At 37.2% G+C, this 24,839-nt stretch overlaps 1 protein-coding gene across 6 annotated transcripts in view; it reads right to left on the bottom strand.

Moving 5' to 3' along the window:
• Positions 1-24,839, bottom strand: part of LOC106879415 (neuronal cell adhesion molecule) — a 179,921-nt gene that overhangs the window by 138,764 nt on the left and 16,318 nt on the right. For 3 of the 6 annotated variants that reach the window (XM_089350921.1, XM_089350919.1, XM_014928971.3), the window contains exon 1: positions 862-1,601. The exons of the other annotated variants lie outside the window; for them this stretch is intronic. The gene's annotated coding sequence lies outside the window, so the exon portion shown is untranslated. Of the gene's footprint in view, positions 1-861; positions 1,602-24,839 lie in introns of those variants that run through there. 6 annotated transcript variants of the gene reach the window in all.

Raw genomic sequence — 24,839 nt, 5'->3', positions numbered from 1 at the left:
ATTCAACATTCTTCCAGCTCTTTTACGATCCGAGTTCAAATACCACCGAGGTTTACTTTGCCTGTCATCCTTTCGCGATCGATGAAATAAGTACCAGTTAAGTACTAGAATGGAAGCAGTGAAAGCGATTAACTCCTTTAAAATCGCTAGCAGCGTGTTACAATTAGAAACAATTATTATCATTATTATAGAATGGCAAGCTGGCTGGAGCGTTAGCATGTGGAGCAAAAATGCTTAGCGGCATTTCGTCCGTCTCTACGTCCCGAGTTCAAATTCCGTCGAGGTCAACTTTACCTTTCATCCTTTCGGGGTTGATAAACTAAGTACCAGTGAAACACTGGGTCGATGTAATCGACTAGTCCCCTCCTCCAAAATGTGCCTTTAGTAGAAAGGATTATTATTTAGGGTAGTCGACCGGTAGAATCGTTAGAGCGACAGACAAAATGCTGTAGTATTTATTTATCTTGGTTCTTTACATGCCGAGTTCAAATTTCACCGAAGTCAAGCTCTGTGGTTATCAAAACCAAGTTCAGATCCCCGCTAGACCAACTTCACTTCACCTTTCATCCTTACAAGTTGGTGGGAGGGGATATATATAATCCGTCGCCTTGTCCTCTTTGTCTGTCGGTCTGTCATGTTATCAATCATTATTACAAATGTAGCAGCGAGGGGTGGGGAATACACTGATCGAATAAAGCATTCGACGACAAAAGTAAATACTACCCGCCCTTACAAAAAAAAAAAAAACATTAATAACAATTCATTAATTACTCAAACACATTTAATTAACGGAATCAATAGTAATAATAATATTAAAAAAAACAAAAAACAAGAAAAGTGTGTATGTGAATGACTCCTCACCTTCTGAAGAAAAAGAAATAGTTCTATGTATAGTATGTCTCCTACGACAGCGTTGATAAACGGTTCCAATTTGGTAAAATCCCTCCTGGCTGCGCTGGGCCGGCACTCCACTGGTAAACATCAATAACAATGGGAGTGCTGCACTAAAGATGGGCGATAACAACGTTGTTGACGATGACAATGACGACGACGATTATGATGACGGTGAGACCATGATGACAAATGACAAAGGTAATGAACGATAGAGTAAGCGATGACCAAGTAGATTGTGTGTGTGTGTGTGTGTGTGTGTGTGTGTGTGTGTATTATACGGGGTGTTGAGGATATTTAGCTTTGTGTGTATGTTTGTAATATATGTATAAATGCTTGGTTGATTATAGTGTATTGTTGTCTATGAGGTGAAGGGATGGGTGGGAGACTGTTTTCAAAAAATAAAAAATAATTACGACGACGGTGATGAGTGATTAGTGTAACAATAATGATGAGAATTAAATTTGGCAAAAATTAAAACGAAAACAAAATGACATTACTCGGGGAGTGTAAGATGATGGAAAGAAAGCTGAAGACAACAAAAACGGTAAATAAAAGAAAAAATAAAAGGGCCAGGGATGAGATGGGCAGTGGTGTATGTATGTATGTGTGTGTGTATGTGTGTCACATCAGTAATATATATGTTAGATAGATAGAAATGGAGAAATGGATTGATCCACGACGGCTTCCCAGAGAATCAAACACTGAATGATTGAATAGCTGAGTTCGTTGGGTTTCGTAGCAGTGATGATAGTGATGGTGAAGTGCAACGAGAAAAGAAAGAGGGGTACAACAAGAAAGTAAGAGAGCGAGTGAATGCGTGTGAGAGACATAGATAGAAGGAAGCGAGTTAGAAGCTGTCAGTGAGATGGAAGGAGGGGGGATAATTCTCTCGCAGTGTTGGAGTTGGAGGTGAGAGAAACGGAAAACAAAGAGCGAGAGGGGTAGGGTTACAGGGTGAGTGGCGTCGACATCAGAGGGGGAAGTAGTGGGGGGAGTTGAAAGAAGAAGCGTGAAAGTAACAAGAGTGAGAGGGAAAGAAAAGAAAACGAATGCAGAGATAGAAAGAATGAGACAGTTCTGCAAAGAGAAAGAGAGAGAGAGAAGAATGAGATAGAAAAAGATATTATACAGTAAAAGGTGAGAACGATGAGGAGGCGGTGAAGACAGATAGCGAAAGATAGAAAAACAGCAGGCGGTATAAATGAAAGTAAGAACGTAGAGAGAGAGGGTGGAAGAGAGAGAGAGAGTGGAAGAGAGAGGGTGGAAGAGAGAGAGAGTGGAAGAGAGAGAGAGAGTGGAAGAGAGAGAGAGAGTGGAAGAGAGAGGGTGGAAGAGTGAGAGAGAGAGGGTGGAAGAGTGAGAGAGAGAGGGTGGAAGAGAGAGAGAGAGAGAGGGTGGAAGAGAGAGACTACAATCAAGCCTTGTTTTATTAAGAGAGACAGTGGGGAAGTTGGAAAGAGACACGCAGAGAGGCAGTGAAGAACAGCACTGAGTATGTAGAGAACAAGGAAGATAAACAAAGAGAGAGAGAGAGGGTAAGAAAGAAAATATAGACGATGAGATTTAACAGAGAAAAGAAGACAAGACAAGAGAAAGAGGACACACAGAGTTGGAGAACGTGAAGGACAAAGGTGAAAAGAAAGCGATAAAACAAGAAAGAGTGACGACTAAAGGAAGAGAAGAGGAGGAGATAAAGGTTTAAAATCAGAGAAGTGAGGAGCGGAGACAGGTAATGGAAGTAGACAGTATCTGTACTGTGTTTGTTGCGTACGGAGAGATACAATGTTTGGATTAGGAAAAGTTGTGAATGGAGGAGAATGACCATACTAAAAGTCACACTAGAGTCGGCCACAAGACTTTCCCCCTCCAGATATATATACAGCGGGTTATGTGAGTCTGCACATACGTGCATACATTTTCATATACACACGGACATGTATATATGTATGATAGATGAGAATTTCAAACACACTTTAGATAGATAGATAGATACATAGATATAGAAAGAAATGGATAGATAGATAGAAAGATAGAAATAGAAAGATATAGAGATATAGATAGATAGAGAGATATAGATAGATAGAGGGATGTAGATAGATAGAGGGATGTAGATAGATAGAGGGATGTAGATAGATAGAGGGATGTAGATAGATAGAGGGATGTAGATAGATAGAGGGATGTAGATAGATAGAGGGATGTAGATAGATAGACATAGACAGAGATTTAAATAGGTAGATATAGATAGGTAGGTAGATAGATAGAAAGAGATAGATAGACAGAAAGATAGAAATATATAGAGATATGAATAGGTAGATATAGATGGGTAGGTAGATAGAAATATAGATAGAGATAGGTAGGTAGTAGGAAGGCAGAAAGGCAGATAGTCAGGCAGGCAGATAGACAGACAGACGGGTACGGGTAGGTAGGTAGATAGACAGACAAACAGGTAGACAGATATACAGGCAAACAAACAGGTAGACAGAGATAAGGTAGACATAGACAAACTGACAGGCATAGATAGACACGTATAGATAGTTAGATAGATAGACAGATGAAGTCAGATAGTCAATAAGACAGATAGACATACATAGACAGACTGTCAAAAGTCAGACAGATAGACAGACAGACACAGATAAATAGATCAATCCTTGTACACACATCAATCATTTCATATAAACAACGGAAAACATTAAATCGGTTTCGGCAGACCCCCACCCCCACCCCCACCCCCCACTCCTTAAAAAAATTCCATTTAACACATTATATGCAATATAAATGACTATGCTCGTACACTATGTACTGATATTAACATTGCCAACACACTCTACTGTTATACACAATACTAGCAATAACACGCGCATTACATTTATAAAACGCACAAGGCATGTTTCGAGCCAACGAAGGTACTTCTGCGTAGTCGCTCGTCACGTTATTAAAAGTAGCCAAATGCCCTCAAATCGCACTCCAATGTCCTGAATAAAAAGAAGTATAATAGAAGACAATCTAAGCCTAATTATACAAAATGATGAGATGTTTATAACTGGAACATCTGATCATTAATTGACTCCATAAAGATTAACCTATGACTGATCAACAAATAATAGCTTTCTTGTCTCCAGAACCAACCAAGTAAAGCTATATCACCATATATTCAGACCTAAATTATCCCTTAATGTTGTTCTTTTCGTATGCAGTGGGGTGCGATTTGAGCGAGATTTGGCTGCTATTTCTAGCAGGTCAAGCGACAGATCCATGATAAAAGGCGTGCAAATGTGATTATTCTGTCCTTTTGTTATTCAACGATGGTCAGTTGTATCACTGCGAAAATTTTTGCTACTATTTCTAGCAGGTTGTGTGACCTTGTAGACTCTCAAATCGTTGGTTTGTTCGCTTATAAAAGGTTGTTGTTTAGCCTTATGTCAGAGCAGGTGAAGTAAACATGTGGTCAAGAAGTTTAAGACGTAAGAAGCCCGTCTTTTGTTTCAGCAATGTTAATTGAGCGCACGCACGCACACACACACACACACACACACACACACACACACACACACACACACACACACACACACACACACACGGATTTAATCTCCAGGCAGTAGCGCAGTCCTATCGAATGAGTGACCTTTACAGATCAGCTGTATTGACTTTGGGAGGTCAAAGGAGAAACAGGATGTGTGTGTTACACACACACACACCGGCGTCATTTAAAGACAACTGATTGCTGGGGGCTAAACGTTAAATCAGTTTAATTACGTTTCAGACTGTATGAAAGAAAAGAGAATGTTTCATTCTTAACATATGTAAGTTTAAACACGAAATTTTTCATTACGTCACTTAATTTAAGAACGTTTTAGCAAAGTAAAATAATCTTGATATTAGATATAAAAAACAACGTAGACAAACTTAATTTAATTATATCACCCTAAGATCTGTTATGATCAGTAAATGAAAAGGAAAAAAAAAAAAACTTAGAGAGACAATCGAGAATATTGTTCAATTGTATAAGCTGAGACGGGCTTCTCGAACCACAGCTGCTCAAGTTGAGCAGCTCAATAACCACTGCTCGCCAAATTGGTGGCTATTGTAACTATCCTCGAAAAGGACAGCCGCAAAAAATTGAAACACATTTATTGCTTTCGGTTAAGAATAAGAAAATGACATACATCCCACGCCTCCCAGAACAAGTTGCAGGTTGAGACTAATATAATTTTCGAAAGGAACCCTCTCTTTATCCAAGATCGAACGCGTTCCTCTTTAACCCACGCGACGGACACTGCGATACGGTTGTTCTTTTGAATCCCTTTCACGTTGCAGCGTTTAGGGGTCTTATTCACGTCAGACACCAAACTGATATTTGTATCTGACACACAAAATTTGATATGTGATTAGAAATGCCGTAAGAAAGAATCGCAAGACAGATTCTTCAAACCGGGTCACCTGGCAAGGTACCTAGAGGTAGACCAAGAACGAGATGGTTGGATTGATTGTCTCGGTTGCTCACGCTTGGGAACCCCACCGGAAAGTGTAATGACTATCGCTCCTGATAGGACCCTATGGAGGAGGTGCTCGAGATCTACGCCCACAACCCCTCCCGGGAATAGTGGGCGGAGAAGATGGATGAAACAGGAAAACGACCCGCTATCGATATCTTTAACGACGTTCGACGTAAATACCAAATGCAGATTGGTGTCACTACTCCCATATAAAAATCGATTGTGGGGAATGGGGGCATCAAAAAACAAACTATATTTATCTGAAAAACTGATGTGCTCGCATTCAGTTTGTTCAGACACTCGGACATTTTTAAACGAGTCAAAAATTTTGTGGTCGAATGTCAGTTTGAGGTTTGCATGTTTAGCAATGAAGTCCCATTCATTAGATCAAGTATATCATGAACGGTATAGTTTTGCTAGAGAACTTAGAGAAGACTATTAGGGGAGGAGGCATTGATTTTTTTATTTTCCAGTAAAACAACGATAAGCATAACGATGGAACAAGAAATTCATGAAAAGCAAGAAAATGCGAGCACTGCAATGATCAAGGCAATACCCGGATGTACATTTGATAAACTCTATACGAGTATTCAATAAAAGAAAACCAACAAGTTCATGGAAATGAATAATTACATAGGCAAAAAAGTGGGAGGGGATTCCATTAGGCACAAGCATGGCCGTGTGATTAAGAAGCTCGCTTTGCAAGCGCATGGTTTCACGTTCAGTCCCACTGCGCGGCACCTTGGACAAGTTTTTTCTCTTCTAGCTGACCAATGCCTTGTAAGTGAATTTACGAGGCGGAAACTGTGTGGAAGCCTGTCTTATATGTATATAGGTATATATGATGTCTTTGTACTTGTGTTTGTCCTTCACCACCTCTTGACAACCATTGTTGACCTGTTTACGTTCCCGTTACATAGCGGTTCAGCTTAAGTAAACGATAAAATAAGTGCAAGACTTAAAAGCACTAAGTACTGGGGTCAATTTGTCTGACTCAACTCTTCAAGGTGGTGCCCTGCATGGCCGCAGTCCAATGACTGAAGCACGTGAAAGATGAAAGGAAAAGAAAAATGTGATTATTAAACGCTTCGTAGATATAATGGTTCCAAAACTAGTCACATTATTCTTCTCGGTGTTTTTGATGTACATATTCCATTAAACACACACACACACACTTTAAATGTCTTTAAGCAATGTTCATTTTCGAAACCTTATTGATACTATCAATAACTGCATTAGGCTAATTAAAATTCTTTGTTTAAACATTCACTTTAAAAAGTAAAAAAAAACCCAGAAAATCTTTCTACTTATATACAGTTTGAATAATAAGTAGTTAAATAAACGCAAATAATGCTTATTCATTAGTAAATATATTTATCCTTAAACTAATGTAGCCGATCGACTTGCGAGAAACAGCAGCTAAACCACCAACAAGCCACCCGTGTTAAAAGAGAGCTTATTCGGTTACGTGAATTCGACGTGCACATGTAAAGACTCAGAGTTATCCAGAACAGCGATACCAGTTTTCATAGCTGTTGGACTATAATTTCTTTATTGATCTTAAGAGAAAGGGATGTTAAAAGTTGCAATACCCCAATTCTTTTGCGAAGTGCTCCATGGTAATGCTATATGCGAGTAGCAAGTCTGTGCATGTACACACCACATATGATCAAACGGACACAGTAGCTGCTACACTAGAACGTACATTTTGGATCACCTATCTTGTTAAATACACTGCACTGAGACAACTCCACAGACGCTGTACTGATTCCACATTAACACCACACTGCAGACACTGTACTCAAGCTACATTACACTCATCTAACACTAATACACTAAAGACAGTACTACATACGTTCTATCTAGTACTTAGGAGAGACACATATATAACGTATATGTGTACACAATAGACAAACATATTTCAGACACAGCGGCTCAACTCGTATCAAAACGACACGATCACAAGTGTGTCTGTTCTAATCATCACATATTATTCAGACAGTGTGTCTAGGACTACATTACTTAATGTGCCCTTCAGTATTTAAAAAGTTAAGACTGCCTCAGGAACAAACCGCTAAGTCATACGTAGTCGTTCAACTTGACAGACGACATTAGTCAGGTTAACCTCAAATTACATACAAAATCCTGCAGCCTAGAAAAAGTAAATGACGCAGTGGAAATCCTTAAATCGAGATGGTCATGGATGGAACGTATAGCTTAAACAACAACCGCATGTAAGTCATGTACTAATTTAGTTCAACTACACTGCTGTTTGATTTAGCTCCATGACAAGCAGGATCTAGCACAGCCATGATCGAAGGTATTCCAGCTAATTACATCTCGCCTAGGACATTTTCAAGACGGTAGACAGTGATCTGAGAGAGATTTAACTGCTCTTTCTTGCAAGCCGAGCGACCAAGCAAAGGCTCCCTCTGAGATGATATTGAAAACTACTGAGACTTATTCGATGACACAAGCAGTGTCATGTACGTTATCGTCTATCACAAACCAACCAGCCAGTTAACCAGCCTAGCCGACAATCGATGACGTCATTGCGAACACCACTCTCTACCGCTTCTTACCTCTTACTCACACTCCTCTCCCTCTTGCCTGACACCAATTTATATAGTGTCAGCCTGCCTTTTATCTGTTTGTGTGAGTCGACCTGCCTGTCTGTCCTGCTGCGCTTAAGTGAATTAGTTGTCAGTTCTATTTCCACCAAGACACCGCTCCTTTTATTCTTCGTTACACAAAAAATACAGTTAAAGATAGTAAAACAGTAGAATCCAAGGAACCTAGCGATATTCTGCGACTGCGAAATGATAAACAGCAATAGAAATAGTTCAAACACGAGGAATAGATTTTTATGCCAGCCTCACTTTCTTTGTCTCTCATTGCCTATCGATAAAAATCACACACACACACACACAAACGTCAGTTCTAACACTAGGCAGTATCATTTCTTTAACCATGATCACTTCCACCTCCATCAACTTCTATATAGTCAGTAAGAGGAGAGGGAAGGTTAGGGTAAGAGGAGAGGGAAGGTTAGGGAAAAAGGAGCATCATAGTCAATCGCAAGTATTAATATTTTGGCAGTATGTGATGTGATTGAGTAGATCTACTATGATGATCAAATGCGTTCCATCCGTGAACATCCCGTTTTGTGTAACGCAACCTTTATTTCTCACTATGTCATTCGTCACTATTTTTATTTGAAGACAATAGGGTGTAATTCGAGAGAATTTGATTGCTGTATCTAGCGCACAGATGCAACGGAGTTAAATACACTTATGTTTTTTATGAAAAAAAAAAAAAAAAAGAAATCCAACATACAAAGCAACGGTTAGGATTTATTAGTGGAGAGAAAATAAGATTTCGTGGTCTTTATGCATTTATAATAATAAAAGTGCATTAAGTGAAGTGAGGCAAATAGACGGGTATAAAAGAGAGTGGAAACTTAGTCGCAGACACGGCTCAGTGGGAAAATAAACAAAAAACAAAATTCTATCAAACTCTTGATTCACAACTGGAAGTATCGATAAAAGAGTCGAACTACTGCTGCTGCTACTACTAGTACTACTACTAGTACTACTACTACCACCACCTAAAGCAGTGGTTCTCAACCACTTTTTGCTTATGGACCCCTTTGATTCCTATTTTACTCTACTGGACCTCCATCGCAATTTAATGTATTATATATACATACACACATATATATATATATATATATATATATATATATATATATATATAGAAAGGAAAATGAAAAAAAGCCAGAATGCTGAACTGGAAGCATATTTTAATAAAGATTTTTTCTAACCGGTTTTCATTGCGAAGAAGCAAATTATCAAGAAGGAGAATGAAAATGTTTTTTTACAAAGTACAAAATGAAGAAAATAATATATAAAACAATAATATATAAAAAAAATAAATATACCCATACATTATATTGTTTTTGAGCTTTTGTAGTTCAATAGTAGTTCATGTATAAATTGGTAGGAAAAATAAGGATGCATGAGAGTTGAGAGTTTTGTTAGGTTTAAAAAAAGGGTTAAAAGTTTGTGTTAAGCAGGAAATGTGGTGTCAAAACAGGAAGTGTGTGTAAGGGGAGACAAATGTTTTTAGTTGGAGTTATGAACTCTTTTTTTCCCAACAGGAAGTTTGTGTCTGTTCATAGAGAAATAAGGTCACTAAGGGGTGTGTGTGTTAAGAAATGGTTGGAATTTCTCTATGAAAAGATTCTCCTTGTTGATTCTTTCTTGTGTGGAGATTCTGTCTTTACATTGATAGAAAGGGAATATAATGAATTTAGGGTTTTTGTTTCTGGCGCAAGAGTCTATGTGGCCACTGAGTGGAATTTGGCGGTATTGAGGGAGGTTTATTTGTTCCTTATGGACAGCTACTCTTCTACGTAATGGGAGGCTCGTCTGTCCGATATAGAAATTTTCGTTAAGGCACAATAAGAAAATGACTCTCCCCAGACACAACAGAATATGCTTCAACATACGAAATCACATAAAAAATCTTGCAAACCAAATCCCAAAACGAAATATATATATATATATATATATATATATATATTTCGTTTTGGGATTTGGTTTGCAAGATTTTTTATGTGATTTCGTATGTTGAAGCATATTCTGTTGTGTCTGGGGAGAGCCATTTTCTTATTGTACCTTAACGAAAATTTTAGGAAAATAAAAATAAGAAATAAGTGGAAATTTTAACGGTGAGTGTGTTAAATTTTAAGGCACAATAAGAAAATGACTCTCCCCAGACACAACAGTATATATATATATATACATATATATATATATATATATATATATATATATATATATATATATATATATTATTATTATTATTAGGACTTGTATTAAATTCGGTTTTTAATATTTTGCGTATTGTAGAAGTATAAGCAATTTACAGCACATAAATTTTAACAAAATCTTATACGGATCCCAATTGGGAACAACTGATCTACAAGATTGACGGTTCGTTACAGCCATCTTTGGCATTTGCGATTGTGAATATCAAGAAAGACATTTAATAATTCATTCTTTGACCCAGATCAACTATTAACCTTTAGCACACTGCATTTTTTCTAGAATTGTTTCCCCTGCCACTGCTCTGTTACTACATGGGAGAAAACTCGTACGGTGACATGATGCACCTACAGTGTGCTAAGGTTAAGTGATTAAGAAGACCAGATGTCTGTCAGTCAGTCATAGAGTAAGTACGTCGAAATTCATTCTCGGATATATGGGAACAATCAATAAACAATATGCTAAGCTGCTCGTGTAAGATTGAAGAGTTGAAGTTTCAGGTTGTATATGGATGATATGCACAAGAAATTGAGAATACAAAAGAATAAACAATTGTGTTATGAAATTCATTAGCTGACAGCTTTAAGGTATAATGCACTCATAGTTGAGTGCTTAAGCATCACCCTATAACTTCAAGTTTCAAACATGAAGCATATGTATATTGAGTTCTAACACCAGGTTATTAGCATCGCAATGCCTAAGCGAAATATTTATATATATACATACATATGTGTGTGTGATTCCATTTTTAACGAAAAAAAAAAAAAAAAAAGTAGAAATAAACTATCCACACAATAATCGAATAAGAAGATGTGTTGAAATGTCACTTTTCAGAATATAATATACACACATATTATATGCTTGTCACGCGAGAAACGAAACCGGGAAATCGGCCCTTGTGAGCCAGGCATGGCTTGAGAAGGAACAAACAACAGTATATATATTTTGCATTTTCCTTTACGGCGGACTATTTTCAACTAAACAGTCGTAAGTATACCTGATGGCTACAAAGCATTCGTGACGTTTCATAAAATGTACCCGATGTGCTTTTGAACGATCTGTAGTACTCGATTATCTCTTCCAGCCTTGCATTTACAAATTTGATCATCGCAATATAAACAATGTTTGTTGCTTTCGAAATGGAGTTGTATACCACATGCAATCGGAATTTTCTGTCTAATCTCGTTATGGATTGAACTGCACTTGATTAGATTAATAAATTTTATTGATTAATTATCGAGTCGTCTGTATTTTCTAAACAAGAGACTAACCAACTGCATTTTACCACGATCACATGACTGATCGTGTGTGTGTGTGTAACTAAATTTTTTATCAGTAGTTATATCAACAACAAATCATAACCAGTTAATTTCACAACCAAGCTACTAGTAACCAATATGAGTTGCAAATTAGATTGCAAACTTCACGACTCCAACTGTTACAGGCTATTACAGTACAACACTTCCCAATAACTACATTACACAACCTAAATCCAAACTATGCTGAACAACATATCTATCTTAAAATTTTCCCAACAAGAATAAACGATTCATGGTGGAATCTGTGCTCGTAATATAGCACAATGCTAATATAAGCAGTTACATATATTAATCACAAGCAAAAACTCAGTGGGGAAGTGAAACAGCAACAATCAAAGACTCAAATTTCTTCGTTAATTTCAACATAAGCATTAATCGAATTGTCTCTGACTACTTACTGTAAAATAGAACAGTCCTGAGTAATGCAAACCGTATATAAGTGCGGCAAGAGGATGCAGCTTAAGTACAGCTAAAAACAGTCTTGCGTTAAGAAATATTAAAAATTTTATAAATTATCTAGCTACAAAATCAGAAACATTTAATGAACGTCATTACTTTGATGATTACCTTCTAAAATATCTAAATTTCAAGTCATCACTGGATGAAATGGACCAAAAATAAACCAACTGCCATAAAAAACACTATTTTATAACCCTACATCACCGACATTATTATTACTACTACTACTACTACTACTACTACTACTACTATTATTATTATTAAGGTGGCAAGCTGGCAGAATCGTTAGCGTGCAGGGCGAAATGCTTCATGTCCTAATTTGAAATTCATCCGAGGTCGACTTTGTCTTTCATCCCTTCGGGGTCGATAAATTAAATACCAGTGAAACATTGGGTTGATGTAATCCACTAGTCCCCTCCCGCAGAATTTCAGTAGAAAGGATTATTATTATTATCATTATTATTATTATTTAAGGTAACGAGTCGATAGGAATCGTTAGCACGTTGGACGAAATGCTTAGCAGTATTGTGTCCGTCTTTACGTTCTGAGTTCAAATTCCGCCGAAGTCGACTTTGCCTTTCATCCTTTCGGGGTCGATAAATTAAGTACCAGTGAGACACTGGGGTCCATGTAATCGGCTAGTACCCTCCCCTCCAAATTTGAGGCCTTGTGCCTCCAGTAGAAAAGATTATTATTATTATTATTATTATTATTATTGTTGTGTGCGTGTGTACTCACGATTTATAAATAAAGTCAACGAAGGGATAATGGAAAACCTAATTACATTAAATAGCTTTTAGGTATTTTACTCCAAATTATTGCTTTCAAACTCTATAACTGGTAATTAACGTATTCCCGAAATTCCTGATGTTCGTATCTGACAGCTTACAGAAGGAATAAAAAAAAGAAGAGGGAGAGGGAGACAGGGAGGGTGGGAGAGAGAGAGAGAGAGGTACTACAATAACGGAGCAAATGTAAAATTTTTTTTGTCCGTTTTGTATTTTTGAAATGATTTTGAAAAATGTTTCATCTCTTTGAAGGATTTTGTTAAACAAATCGAACCCAGTCATTATTCTATCGAGCTCTTTTGCAAAAAAAACCGCAAAGTTACGAGAACGTAAGCAAACCAACACCGGTTGTTAAAACAGTGATAGGGGACAAATACAACCCCCCCCCCACACACAACAGTCTTTTAGTTCCGTTTTCTAAACCCAATCACAGGTTTTGATTGGCCCGTGGTTACAGTAGAGGACATAGACTGTCGTATTTTAAACTGACTAAAAAAAAAAAAAATGTTGCTGAGTTTCGTGCTTAGATTTTTCAACAACCGCCTGAAATCTCGCAGAGCGTGAAACTTGAGAAGCGGGCAAATCCTCAGTATAGAATACTACACTATGTACTGAGAGCTGACTCCCTCCACTTGTAAACTACACAATATATATATATATATATATATACATATATACATATATATATATATATATATATATATATATATATATATATATATATATATTTATTGGTGGGAAAAAGCTTTACAACTTATAATCAATTTTTTAAAGAAATTTACATCATTTTATAACATACAAATAAATTATTCATACATCCATTATTTCTCCATTTTCTTTTCCCCTCAATATTGATAATATATAATTTCAATAATCTCTAACATATACCCGTGACTTTCGCATTATATGATAGGGAATACCTAGGATTATATAATCCCTAATGAGGATATAATTTCCTCGAATTAACATATATATATATACACACACATACGTGGTCTGATGAATAAGTATCCGAACTGTTGCCATAGTAACGAAGCTATGCACTAAGTTTTAACGTTCTAGCTCACTTCCACTGTTTACAACAGTGCTTGGAAGGAAGGTGTGAAGCGTGTGATCGCCGCATTGACCATGACAGAGAAAGTTCAGCAGAGAATCTGCAGCAAATTTTGCTCAGAAGCCTACGCAAAGTTTTCAAAAAGTTTTCATCGTTCTCGACACAATCAAGGAGATCTTGTGCAACTGAAACCAGAGTAGCGTTTTGGTCAGCTGAAGGCAGTTTTAGCACAAACTTGGAAGACACGCGTCTCATACCCAAAGTTTCAGTGATAACAGACTGAACTGTACCGTAACTAATCTGCACATCCTTTAATAACTCACGGATGGTGATTCAACGATTTCTCCTCACAGCTGCGATGTTTTTTTTTTTTTAGTTATGCTGGTCTCCCAGAACGTTTATCAATATCGACATTTTTCGGCCAACTTGGAAACGTCTGAACCACTCGTACATTTGTGTGCGGCTCACACACTCCTCTCCATACACTTTCTGCAACTTTGCGTAGTCCCAGATATCGCCATGACACACACACACACACATATCATTTGTCGCTTACATGTCCCAGTTCGGTGCGGTCACGATGGAATACCACCTTGAAGGGTTTCGTCACACAAAAATCTGCTTCAATACTTTTTCAAAATTTGGGACTTATTGTCTCTTTAGTCGAACAGGTAGGTTATAGGATGACGTAAACAAACCAACACCAGTCGGGGAACAAATATAGACATACATATACGCATGCGCAACAGGCTGTCACATAGTTTCCGTCAACCAAATTCACTTAAAGACATTGGTCGGCTCGGAGCTACAGTAGAAGACACTTGCCCAAAGTACTGCACAATGAGACTGAACCCGAAACCATGTGGCTGCTAAGCCCGCTTCTTAACCATCTCTCTCTCTCTCTCTCTCTCTCTCTCTCTCTCTCTCTCTCTCTCTCTCTCTCTCTCTCTCTCTCTCTCTCTCTCTCTCTCTCTCTCTATATATATATATATATATATATATATATATATATATATATATATATATATATATTGGAACTCACACAAGGTACAGGAAATTTATATATACACCATTCTGCTTAAATAACGGAACTGCAAATACAATATCCTTACGTATCTCACATCTGTTTTCATTCTTCCACTTCACCCTGTATTTCGTATCTTCTCTATAATAACTATTACTTAAATATTTTCTCGAACCGTCTCTGATGAAGGGATATATAAAATATCCCGGAAACAGCGGCAAGACCTTTTTCTTTATAAATGTTCGGAAAACTATTCACAGCCTTAGATTCCTTATCTCATTCTATTAATTTATATATATATATATATATATATATATATATATATATATATATATATATATATATCACACACGGACAGTTTCATCAGTGTGTTTTTGTCACAGAGAAAATATTTTTCTTTTGCTGTGTAGTACTAGCAATCAATTTTATGTCCCACAATATTTCGGGTTCACGGCACTGTTTTAAGGAAATGTTTCCAAATTTACCGGTGTCTATCATGTCGTGGTGACTTAGCAGTAAAAATAAACTGTCTTACACGCACATATGTGCGTATATGAACGCACCTGTTTGTGTGTGTGTATCTATGTATATGAGTGTGTGTTATAAATATATAACGCTCTATGCGTATTAGCTGTATGTGTGTGTCTTAATATATAAAATTGTATGCATCTGTGTCTGTGGCTTAGACGACTGAACAAAGTGACAGTATGAGAAAAGGGAGAAAGGTGTTGGAAGAAGCGGTAGCGGTGATTTTTTCGACTGGACAGTCATGTGCAATTATTTGTGCATTTAATGTGCAGGTTGAAACCAAATCAACAATAATAATAACAACAGTGAAAAAAAAAAAATGTTTCATTTTAAATTGTTCGAGGAAAATTATAGACAGAAAGAAAGAGAATGAAAAAGACAACAATAGAAAGACATGAACGCATACAGAGAGAGAGAGGTTGGCAACTTTTTTTCGACAGGAGTGGACGTATGTGGGCAAGAGGAGTTCAGAGAGTACAGGTCACCGATACCTGGAAATGGCTAGCATGATTACCACTACCATCAATCATCATCGTACCACCATCCACTACCACCACCTAACTGTCCGTCCCTTGTTTGTGCAAGTAGTTTGAAGTCCGAAGGTGAAGAAGGGTTGACAAATTAAATTTGTGGGTGAATGGTTGCTTGTCAGTGCGTACCTGCATTAGGTTTGGATACGCATACAGTATAGAACATGCAGACAGATAAATACCCACGTAAAATACTCGCTAGCATATACGTCGTAACAATCGAGAATAGCGCGCGCGCACACGCACATACACACAACAAACAAAATCGGCGAGAACAGGTGTACATGATTTAGGGATGGATTTCAACTGAATAAAGGTGGGCATCTTCCTTGTGAGGTTATTGGCTCATGTTTGGGGGAAGTACATTGATGTTTCCTTGACATGGCTAGTTCTTCAGCACGGTACTGCTGAAGGAAGGATTTTCTTGAGGTATCTTTTATGCAATCACTGCAAGGCTGCATATATGTGTGTATATGTGAGTGTGTATTGTTTGTGTATTATATATATATAATGGACTCCCCCGTCATTAGACGGTGTATGAGGGTGTGACAATTTCTTACCAAACAACCACACAGAGGATTTGTTTATAGTGATCAAATGTTTGTGTAGACATAAGCTCACTCCCTCTATCAAATCGACATTACCTGTACAGGTGCAACTAGGTGCCACATGTCAGGTGTTGAAATGATTGCAGAGCAATGTGAAATGAAGCGCTTTGCTCAAGAATGCAATGCCTGGTCTGGGAATTGAACACACGATCTCACAATCGTGAGTGCAATACTATAACCACTAAGCCATGTGACATTAAACTGTATCCAATTTAGGAGTTCTGGAAGTGTGGGGAGCGAGGAGTCATCCCTTAATTACCCATAATGGTAGCATCTGTCCCAGGGGTATAGAGGATGCACTTCATAGTTTTGACAAAAGGATGAAGAAGGTAGCGCTTGTAGGAGAAAGATACTTCGTCATAAAACTGGCAGCCTATCAAGATACTTTCATATCAGAGACCACAAGTTTTTTTGTCAAAATATCTTTCACCTACAAGATATAATATATACGGGATGAAGTGGTGAGAAAAGATCTTCAGATGCTGAGTCTCACTGAGGAAATGACAAGAGACCAGGAGTTGTGGTGATTTGCTGTACTTGAAAAGACACATCAAGCTAAGTAAAATTGTGGTCATCCATACTTACAGGCTTGTCCTTCACAGGTGCTGGTGCCATGCAAAATGCACTCATGCTGGTGCTGCAAAAGTGCACTTGTGCTGGCAGCAGGTAAAAAACACCCAGTACACTCTGTAAAGTGGTTGGCATTAGGAAGGGCATCCATCAGTAAAAAAAACATGCCAAAACAGACAATTTGGAGTCTGGACAGCTCCTGTCAAACTGTCCAACCTATGCCCACATAGAAAATGGACATAAGCAGATGATATACATTCACACACACCCACGTGCATCATCATCATCTCTTACTGTTTCTGTGTGGTAGTGGGTAAGATTATTAAGTGGAAAATCCTGCTTCCAGTTGAGTGTTGTGTTGTTGAACAAAGCACAGAACTCTCTATTGTTCTCTTGCTAATTAGGTTCACTTAATTTTGAATGACTGGAAAGAAGATAATTGGTGGGAAAGTAATACAGAAGAAGTTAACAGAAAAATATATTTTGAAAAAAAAAAAAAATTAGTGGAAGTATAATTTGTATTGATTATATGGAACTTGATATATGCATACATACAGTTTCTTAAATTTTTGGATATTTCACTTCATAATGCCTGATTAAATGGTTGAGGGTTCAATTCTTCTGTGAATTACCTTAGGTAATTGTCTCTTTCATAGTCTTCAGATGACTGACTCAAGTCTAACGAGTCAAATAAGATAGATGGAAAATATGCAGAAGTCCTTCAGATAGCCAGTATATTTTTGTGTGGTAGACTTAATTGGCTGAACCTGACTCTTGGGTGGCTTTAGGAGAAGGACTTAAATAATAAAAAAAAAGCACTTGGATCAGTTCTGTAATATGAATAGAACTCAAATAGTCTGATGTACTGCTTCTTACTGCAGTAATTCACACATACAGTCACTATAAATGCTGGGCCTCACTATCACTGAAGATCTCTCTCACAGCAAGAACTATATCCTTACCATATCAAGGATCACTTCCCAAATAGCTACTGACACTCTACAAAGTACAAATGAGGCCCACAAAGAAATATTGCTCCCATGTCCAGGATGATACTGCTGCTACCATCCTGGATGAGGGAGCAATATTTCCACATCCAGAAAAGGGTCACTCAAGCAACATTCAGTCACTAATAGACATGTTCCAGCCTCTGGCCAATGTTGTCTCCCCTGTCTTCTATTGCTATTTTAGTGGCTTCTGTTTCTAAGAGCAGAGTTGTCTCATACTGCCACTGCTCCTGCACCCCTGGTTCACACATCCTTCTGTCTATCATCAGTCTTGTTGAATCCTACTCTTAATCCTGTACAAACCACTCTGCCCAGTTCTTTCTCCTAAAAACGTCAGCCCTTAGGAATCATCTCTTAGCTCATGTTTTTCTTTAAATCATTGCTGGTCAATGGTTTAAACAAAACATTAATGTTGTCAACTTCACCAATCTCAAAAGGCCTGCTATGGACATGGACAGTACTGCTCCTTTCAGGACCAGCAAGTTGAAAAAAAAACAAACAAAAAAAAAACAACCACTCACATATACATATAGATACACACACAGATATGTATACACAGACACATATGTATACACATACGTACACACATATACATATGTATACACACATATATACACACACATACACGTGTATGTATATATATATATATATATATATATAATACAAAGAATATATATACATGTATACACACATATATGTACATACTTACATCTACATGTGTATATACATGCATATCAGGGTACAGGACGTTAGAACAATAAACTACAGACAACGGAACAAACATATAGGAAAACGGAAAGCCACTTGGAAATATATATATATATACTCTCACACACACACACATACATTATATATATATATATATACACACACACATACACGTGAATGTATGTATATATATATATATATATATATACTCATACACACACACATACATTATATATATATATATATATATATATATATCAGGGTGAAAAACTAGAGGTAGTCGATAGCTTCCGCTATCTGGGCGACCAAGTTAGTAGTGGGGGTGGGTGCGCTGAAAGTGTAGCTGCTAGAATAAGAATAGCCTGGGCAAAGTTTAGAGAGCTCTTACCCCTGCTGGCGACAAAGGGACTCTCACTCAGAGTAAAAGGCAGACTGTATGACGCATGCGTACGAACAACCATGCTACATGGCAGTGAAACATGGGCTGTAACTGCTGAGGACATACGTAAGCTCGCAAGGAATGAAGCCAGTATGCTCCGTTGGATGTGTAATGTCAATGTGAATACCCGTCAGAGTAAGTATCTTGAGAGAAAAGCTGAACATTAGAAGCATCAGTTGTGGCGTGCAAGAGAGACGATTGCGCTGGTATGGACATGTGGTGAGAATGGAGGAGGATAGCTGCGTGAAAAAGTGCCACACCCTAACAGTTGAGGGAACCCGTGGAAGAGGTAGGCCCAGGAAGACCTGGGCTGAGGTGGTGAGGCAAGACCTTCGTACATTGGGCCTCACCGAGGCGATGACTACGGACCGAGACCTTTGGAAATGGGCTGTGCGTGAGAAGACCCGGCAAGCCAAGTAAGATCGTTGCCAGTGCCCCTGGACTGGTTCTTGTGCGGTTGGCACATGAGATGCACCATTTTGAGCGTGGCCGTTGCCAGTACCGCCTGACTGGCTCCTGTAGGATTTTCGAGCGAGATCGTTGCCAGTGCCCCTGGACTGGCTTGTGCGGGTGGCACATAAAAGACACCATTTCGAGCGTGGCCGTTTTCGTGCGGGTGACACGTAAAAGCACCCACTACACTCTCTGAGTGGTTGGCGTTAGGAAGGGCATCCAGCTGTAGAAACTCTGCCAAATCAGACTGGAGCCTGGTGTTGCCATCCGGTTTCACCAGTCCTCAGTCAAATCGTCCAACCCATGCTAGCATGGAAAGCGGACGTTAAACGATGATGATGATGATGATATACTCACACACACACACATACATTATATATATATATATATATATATATATATATATATATATATATATACACACACACATGTATACATACATATATTTTTATATAAGTAAATGTAGGGATAAGCAAATTAGACAGATCAATATATAAAGTATATTAAATACATGAAATACAAAAAAAAAACATGAAAAGAATTACAAATCTAACAACTGTTTCTGGGGGCTCCGTGGTCCATAATGTTTGTAGATTGATTCCATCATAGGATGAGACAAACCTCTATCCTCAAAGAAGAGATCTTGCATTTGAGATGGAATCAATCTACAAACACTATTAGGGACTGCTGAGCACCCTTAAACAGCTGTTGGATCTGTAATCTTTTTCCTTCACCCCTTTAATTCTCTATATAATTTGTACTCCACATAAATTGGACCTTTTTATATGTATACGTATATACATTATTTGTATTTCATGTATGCAACCAATTAACTGCCAAATTTTTTTATTAATATTTTTTGGCTTTGTCAGGTGTCTTAGGAGTTAATATATATTATATTTAAATTTTCTTCATATGTGAATTATTTTGGAAATTATGATAAATTTTTCAAAAAGTCCCAAATGGAGATTGCTGAAAAAAAAGCATATCTATCCTTTTATATTCAATTGCAATAATAAACATTTTAGTTTTTTTGAAAACTAGAGTATCAAATGCGAATATGTATGAAATATTAATGAATGATATAGATGGAAAATGCAAAAAAAAAAAAAAATTTGAAAACAGTAAATATTTTTGTAGTTCAAAAATTGCAATTTATGACATAAAATGTCCTCTAAAATAAACCAGAGCTAATAATGACAAACTTTAACCATTAAATATTGTTAAACACATCTCTGCAAATGCAATGTACATAAGCAATGCACTTTAAATACAACAAACAACCGGCAGTGAGACTGGTTTTAGCAGATCCCCAAATCGGGCCCATGGCAGGCAATGGGTTAATATACTTTATATATTGATCTGTCTAATTTGTTTATCCCTACATTTACTTCTATACCTGCTCAAATTTAAATCTCTTGAGCATTACTAAGTGTATTTTATATGGAGAATATCTGGATCTCATCTATGAACTATACACACACGAATGCCAACTATAAACTACCCATTCAGTGGTATGTCAGTGAAAGAATGAAATGACAACAAATCTGGAAGTTTGTTATTTCGGGTTAATCCCTTGCTCAAAACACAAAACAATCCTTTTACTATAAATGCTACAATAGTAAGTGGACAGCTATTTCCTATACCTCATGACTCACTACAAACTTGAATGCAATTATGTACTACTTCAGAGCAATCATTGTTGTCATAAAAAAAAAGATAGCAATCAGTGGAAGTGGAAGATGAGTTTTCCTAAAATTGATCACCAATGTAGATTTATATTTGTTGAAAACTATGACAATCCTGTCATTGAGAAAGGTATGAGAGACATAAATACCAGTTTTATTCCAAGAAATTATTGTATAAAATTTATAAAGTTGAATAAGTTAGTTTTGCTGTAAGAAAGAGAATTAGTTGAATTAGTCAGATGTCTTGGACTGGAGTTTTTGGTAGCCTTACTGAAGCATGCCATCACTAATTTTCTAGGATTCTACTGTTCCACTAAAATAATAAAAATAAAGTTTGATGAATGAATATCATAATTATTATCATCATATTATCATCCTTGCACTGGACAAATAGTAATTATTCAAATCAGTTCTTATTCAGTTTTTCAGTCCACTATTCTCCAGGATGTAAGGTTGTAGGGCTACTTCTCACCTGTCCATCATTCACTTTGGTATGGTTTCTATGGTTGGATGTTCTTGATACCGACCACATTACAGAGAATAAATAGTATGAGGAAAGCAATAGTGTTTGACTACCAAGACGAAAATTATTTAATAAAGTTTTGTAAATTAGGATAGTCTGTATGCTGTATGGAAACCAGGCTAAATCAGACGATGGGGTAGAGGATAAGTCGGCCAGTTCGTATGGGTCTTTGATTCTGAAGAGATTTACCCACTCTGTAACAAGCAAGACATGCTATTCATTCAGAAATTACAGCAATACCTAAAGACAGTATGACATACTATGCAGAACTTTCAAGCTAAGCTACATGTGTGCCAAACATTGGGAAGCATTTGAAGGAAATTATTTTCAAGACTAAATGAAGAGTTACTTATGTTTAGAAACGGCACACATTGTTAAATGCATTTAGACAATGAAGGTTACTAATATTCTGTATTTGCTAACATTTCCTTCATTCAAAAACTATAAGGTTTCTCTGTCAGAATCTGTCTCTAATATATAGATAACTTTGAAAAGTGTATAATCACAGCCAAACGGGTGAATTAGTATAAGAAGCATAAGAGTATACTTATTAATTTACATGTATGGGTTAGATGGATATATATTATTGAGGCACTATTTTACAGTACAATGCTCTCCTTATCACTAACATTTGTTTCTCAAGTAAAAGATCTCTTACATTACATGTCTTTGAAAGTGAAGAATCAGCTTATGATTTGTTGAGAGAGAAGTGACAAACTTCATCATGTGTTCCACTGCATCTTTCATGCAGGATGTAAACAATCACAGATACATATGCAAACACACACACTTACATAGATGTGTGTGTGTGTGAATACCATCGTCATTTGATGTCCATTTTCCATGCAGGGTTGGATGGTTCGAAAGGAGCTGGTGGTAAGACAGGGACCTGCACTAGGTTCCATTGTCTGCTTTTAGCATGGCTTCTAGAGGTGGATACCTTTCATAATGCCAACTACTTTACAGCATGTACTAGGTGCTTTTTATGTGGCACCAATACCAATAAGGATCACCAATACACACATGCATACACACATATATACATATACACATGATAAAATGTCTGGAGGTATTTAGTTGTGTTTCTGCATGCTCTAAGTTCAATAACTGCTGAGGTCAATTTTTGACATTTGATAAAAATTACATACTGTTCAAGTATTGAGGGTGGTATAATTGACTAACCTTACCACCCACAATTTGCAAATTCCAAGACTGAATCCAAATGAAGGCCAACCTACTGATGAACTATGATTCAATCACCAACACACAGTTTCTTCCTACTGCATCTCCCATTACTATCTATACTGGCTTCTGATTGTCTGAAGTAGCTATTTTCATATCTTCTGCATCCAGTTCTACCTCATACATTAATATTTCCCATTGCTATCATTATTACTTTTACATCCCATGTCTTACACAGTGTACCAAAAACATCTATCCCTAATTCCTCTTCCTTACAAGAACAGCATTCTGGAATTCTTTCTCTGGTCTCATGTTCTTCTTCAAAGAGATACCAATCTGCTGATGTTTAAACTGAACATCAACTGCTTTATTCTCACCAGACTGGGATAACATTCAAAGGTCATAAGCACTGCTCTGACAATTTTATCGTCATTTTAATGCCCACTCACATAGGTCAGATGGAGCCTTATTGAGACAAATTTTTTTATGGCTGGATGCCCTTCCTATTACCAACCCTTGTTTCCAAGCAAGATAATATTCCCCATGACCAGACATGTTTTTGCAGGTTATTGGAAATGCATGACATTAACAACCATCACACAATGTCAATATGACAGGCTTCTTTCAGTTTCCGTCTATCAAATCCATCTCCAAGGTTTTAGTTGTCTCAGAGCTATAGTACAAGACACTTGCCCAAGGTGTCACACAGTGGGACTGAACCCAAAACCTTGCTATTGGGAAGCAAACTTACCACACAGCTATGCATGCACTTTGTATTAAAGAAAAGAAACATTAAAAACTGCCAATATTAATCACCAAAGTCATAAACATCTCTTGGAAGATGATATTTTTTCCTAAATGAATTCAGATTGATTAGTTACTGTGATTTTAATCAAAGAATATAATTGAAGACAAACCAACAAACAGAACAAAAAGTCTCCTTGTTTGTTTATTATCAAATTTTTCAATCCATAATTTCAACCTGCCAAAAATGTTGGATAAATTTAGCTAACCTGGACATTTCAAATATAACTCCCACTATAGTAACTTGCTTCTTCTTCATTTTAGTAATCAATAAGATGTTTAGATCTCAGTCTTAATCTTTAAAAACTACAAAAAGGAACTGATACTTGTCTTGCTTCAGTCAGACAGGCTGAGGCAAGTACAATAATGCTGGTATCGGGTGGGGTGGGGTAGGAAGGGAACACCAACAGTAAGAGAAAGAGAGAGAGAGAGAGAGAAAGGGAGACTGTAGATTAGTTTCAAATTTTGGCACAAAGCCAGCAGTTTTGAGGGGAGGAGGAAATCGATTTCGTTTACTCCCAGTACTCAACTGGTCCTTATTTTATGAATGCCGAAAGAATGAAAGGCAAAGTTGACCTCAGTAAAATTTGAATCCAGAACAAAGATGGACAAAATGCCACTGGGCAGGCATTTTGTCTGGTGTGTTAACAACCCTGCTAGCTTGCTGCCTTAAGACTATAGAAAAATTGGTTTCAAATTTTGGCACAAGGCCAGCAATTTCAAGGGAGGGGGTAAATCGATAACATCGACTCTAGTCCTCAACTGGTACTTATTTTATTGACCCTAAAAGGATGAAAGGCAAAGTTGACCTTGGTGTAATTTGAACTCAGAATATAAAGTCAGATAAAATGCCACTAAGCATTTTGTCCGGCATGTTAATGATTACCAACTCACCATCTTAAGATTATAGAAACATTGGAAATTAGTAAGGTAACGAAT

Source organism: Octopus bimaculoides, chromosome 4 (genome assembly GCF_046866305.1).
Source record: "Octopus bimaculoides isolate indiv1 chromosome 4, ASM4686630v1, whole genome shotgun sequence".
In the NCBI taxonomy this organism is placed as follows: domain Eukaryota; kingdom Metazoa; phylum Mollusca; class Cephalopoda; order Octopoda; family Octopodidae; genus Octopus; species Octopus bimaculoides.
Note: the sequence above shows the minus strand (reverse complement) of the source record. Positions and strands in the feature narration are given on the sequence as shown.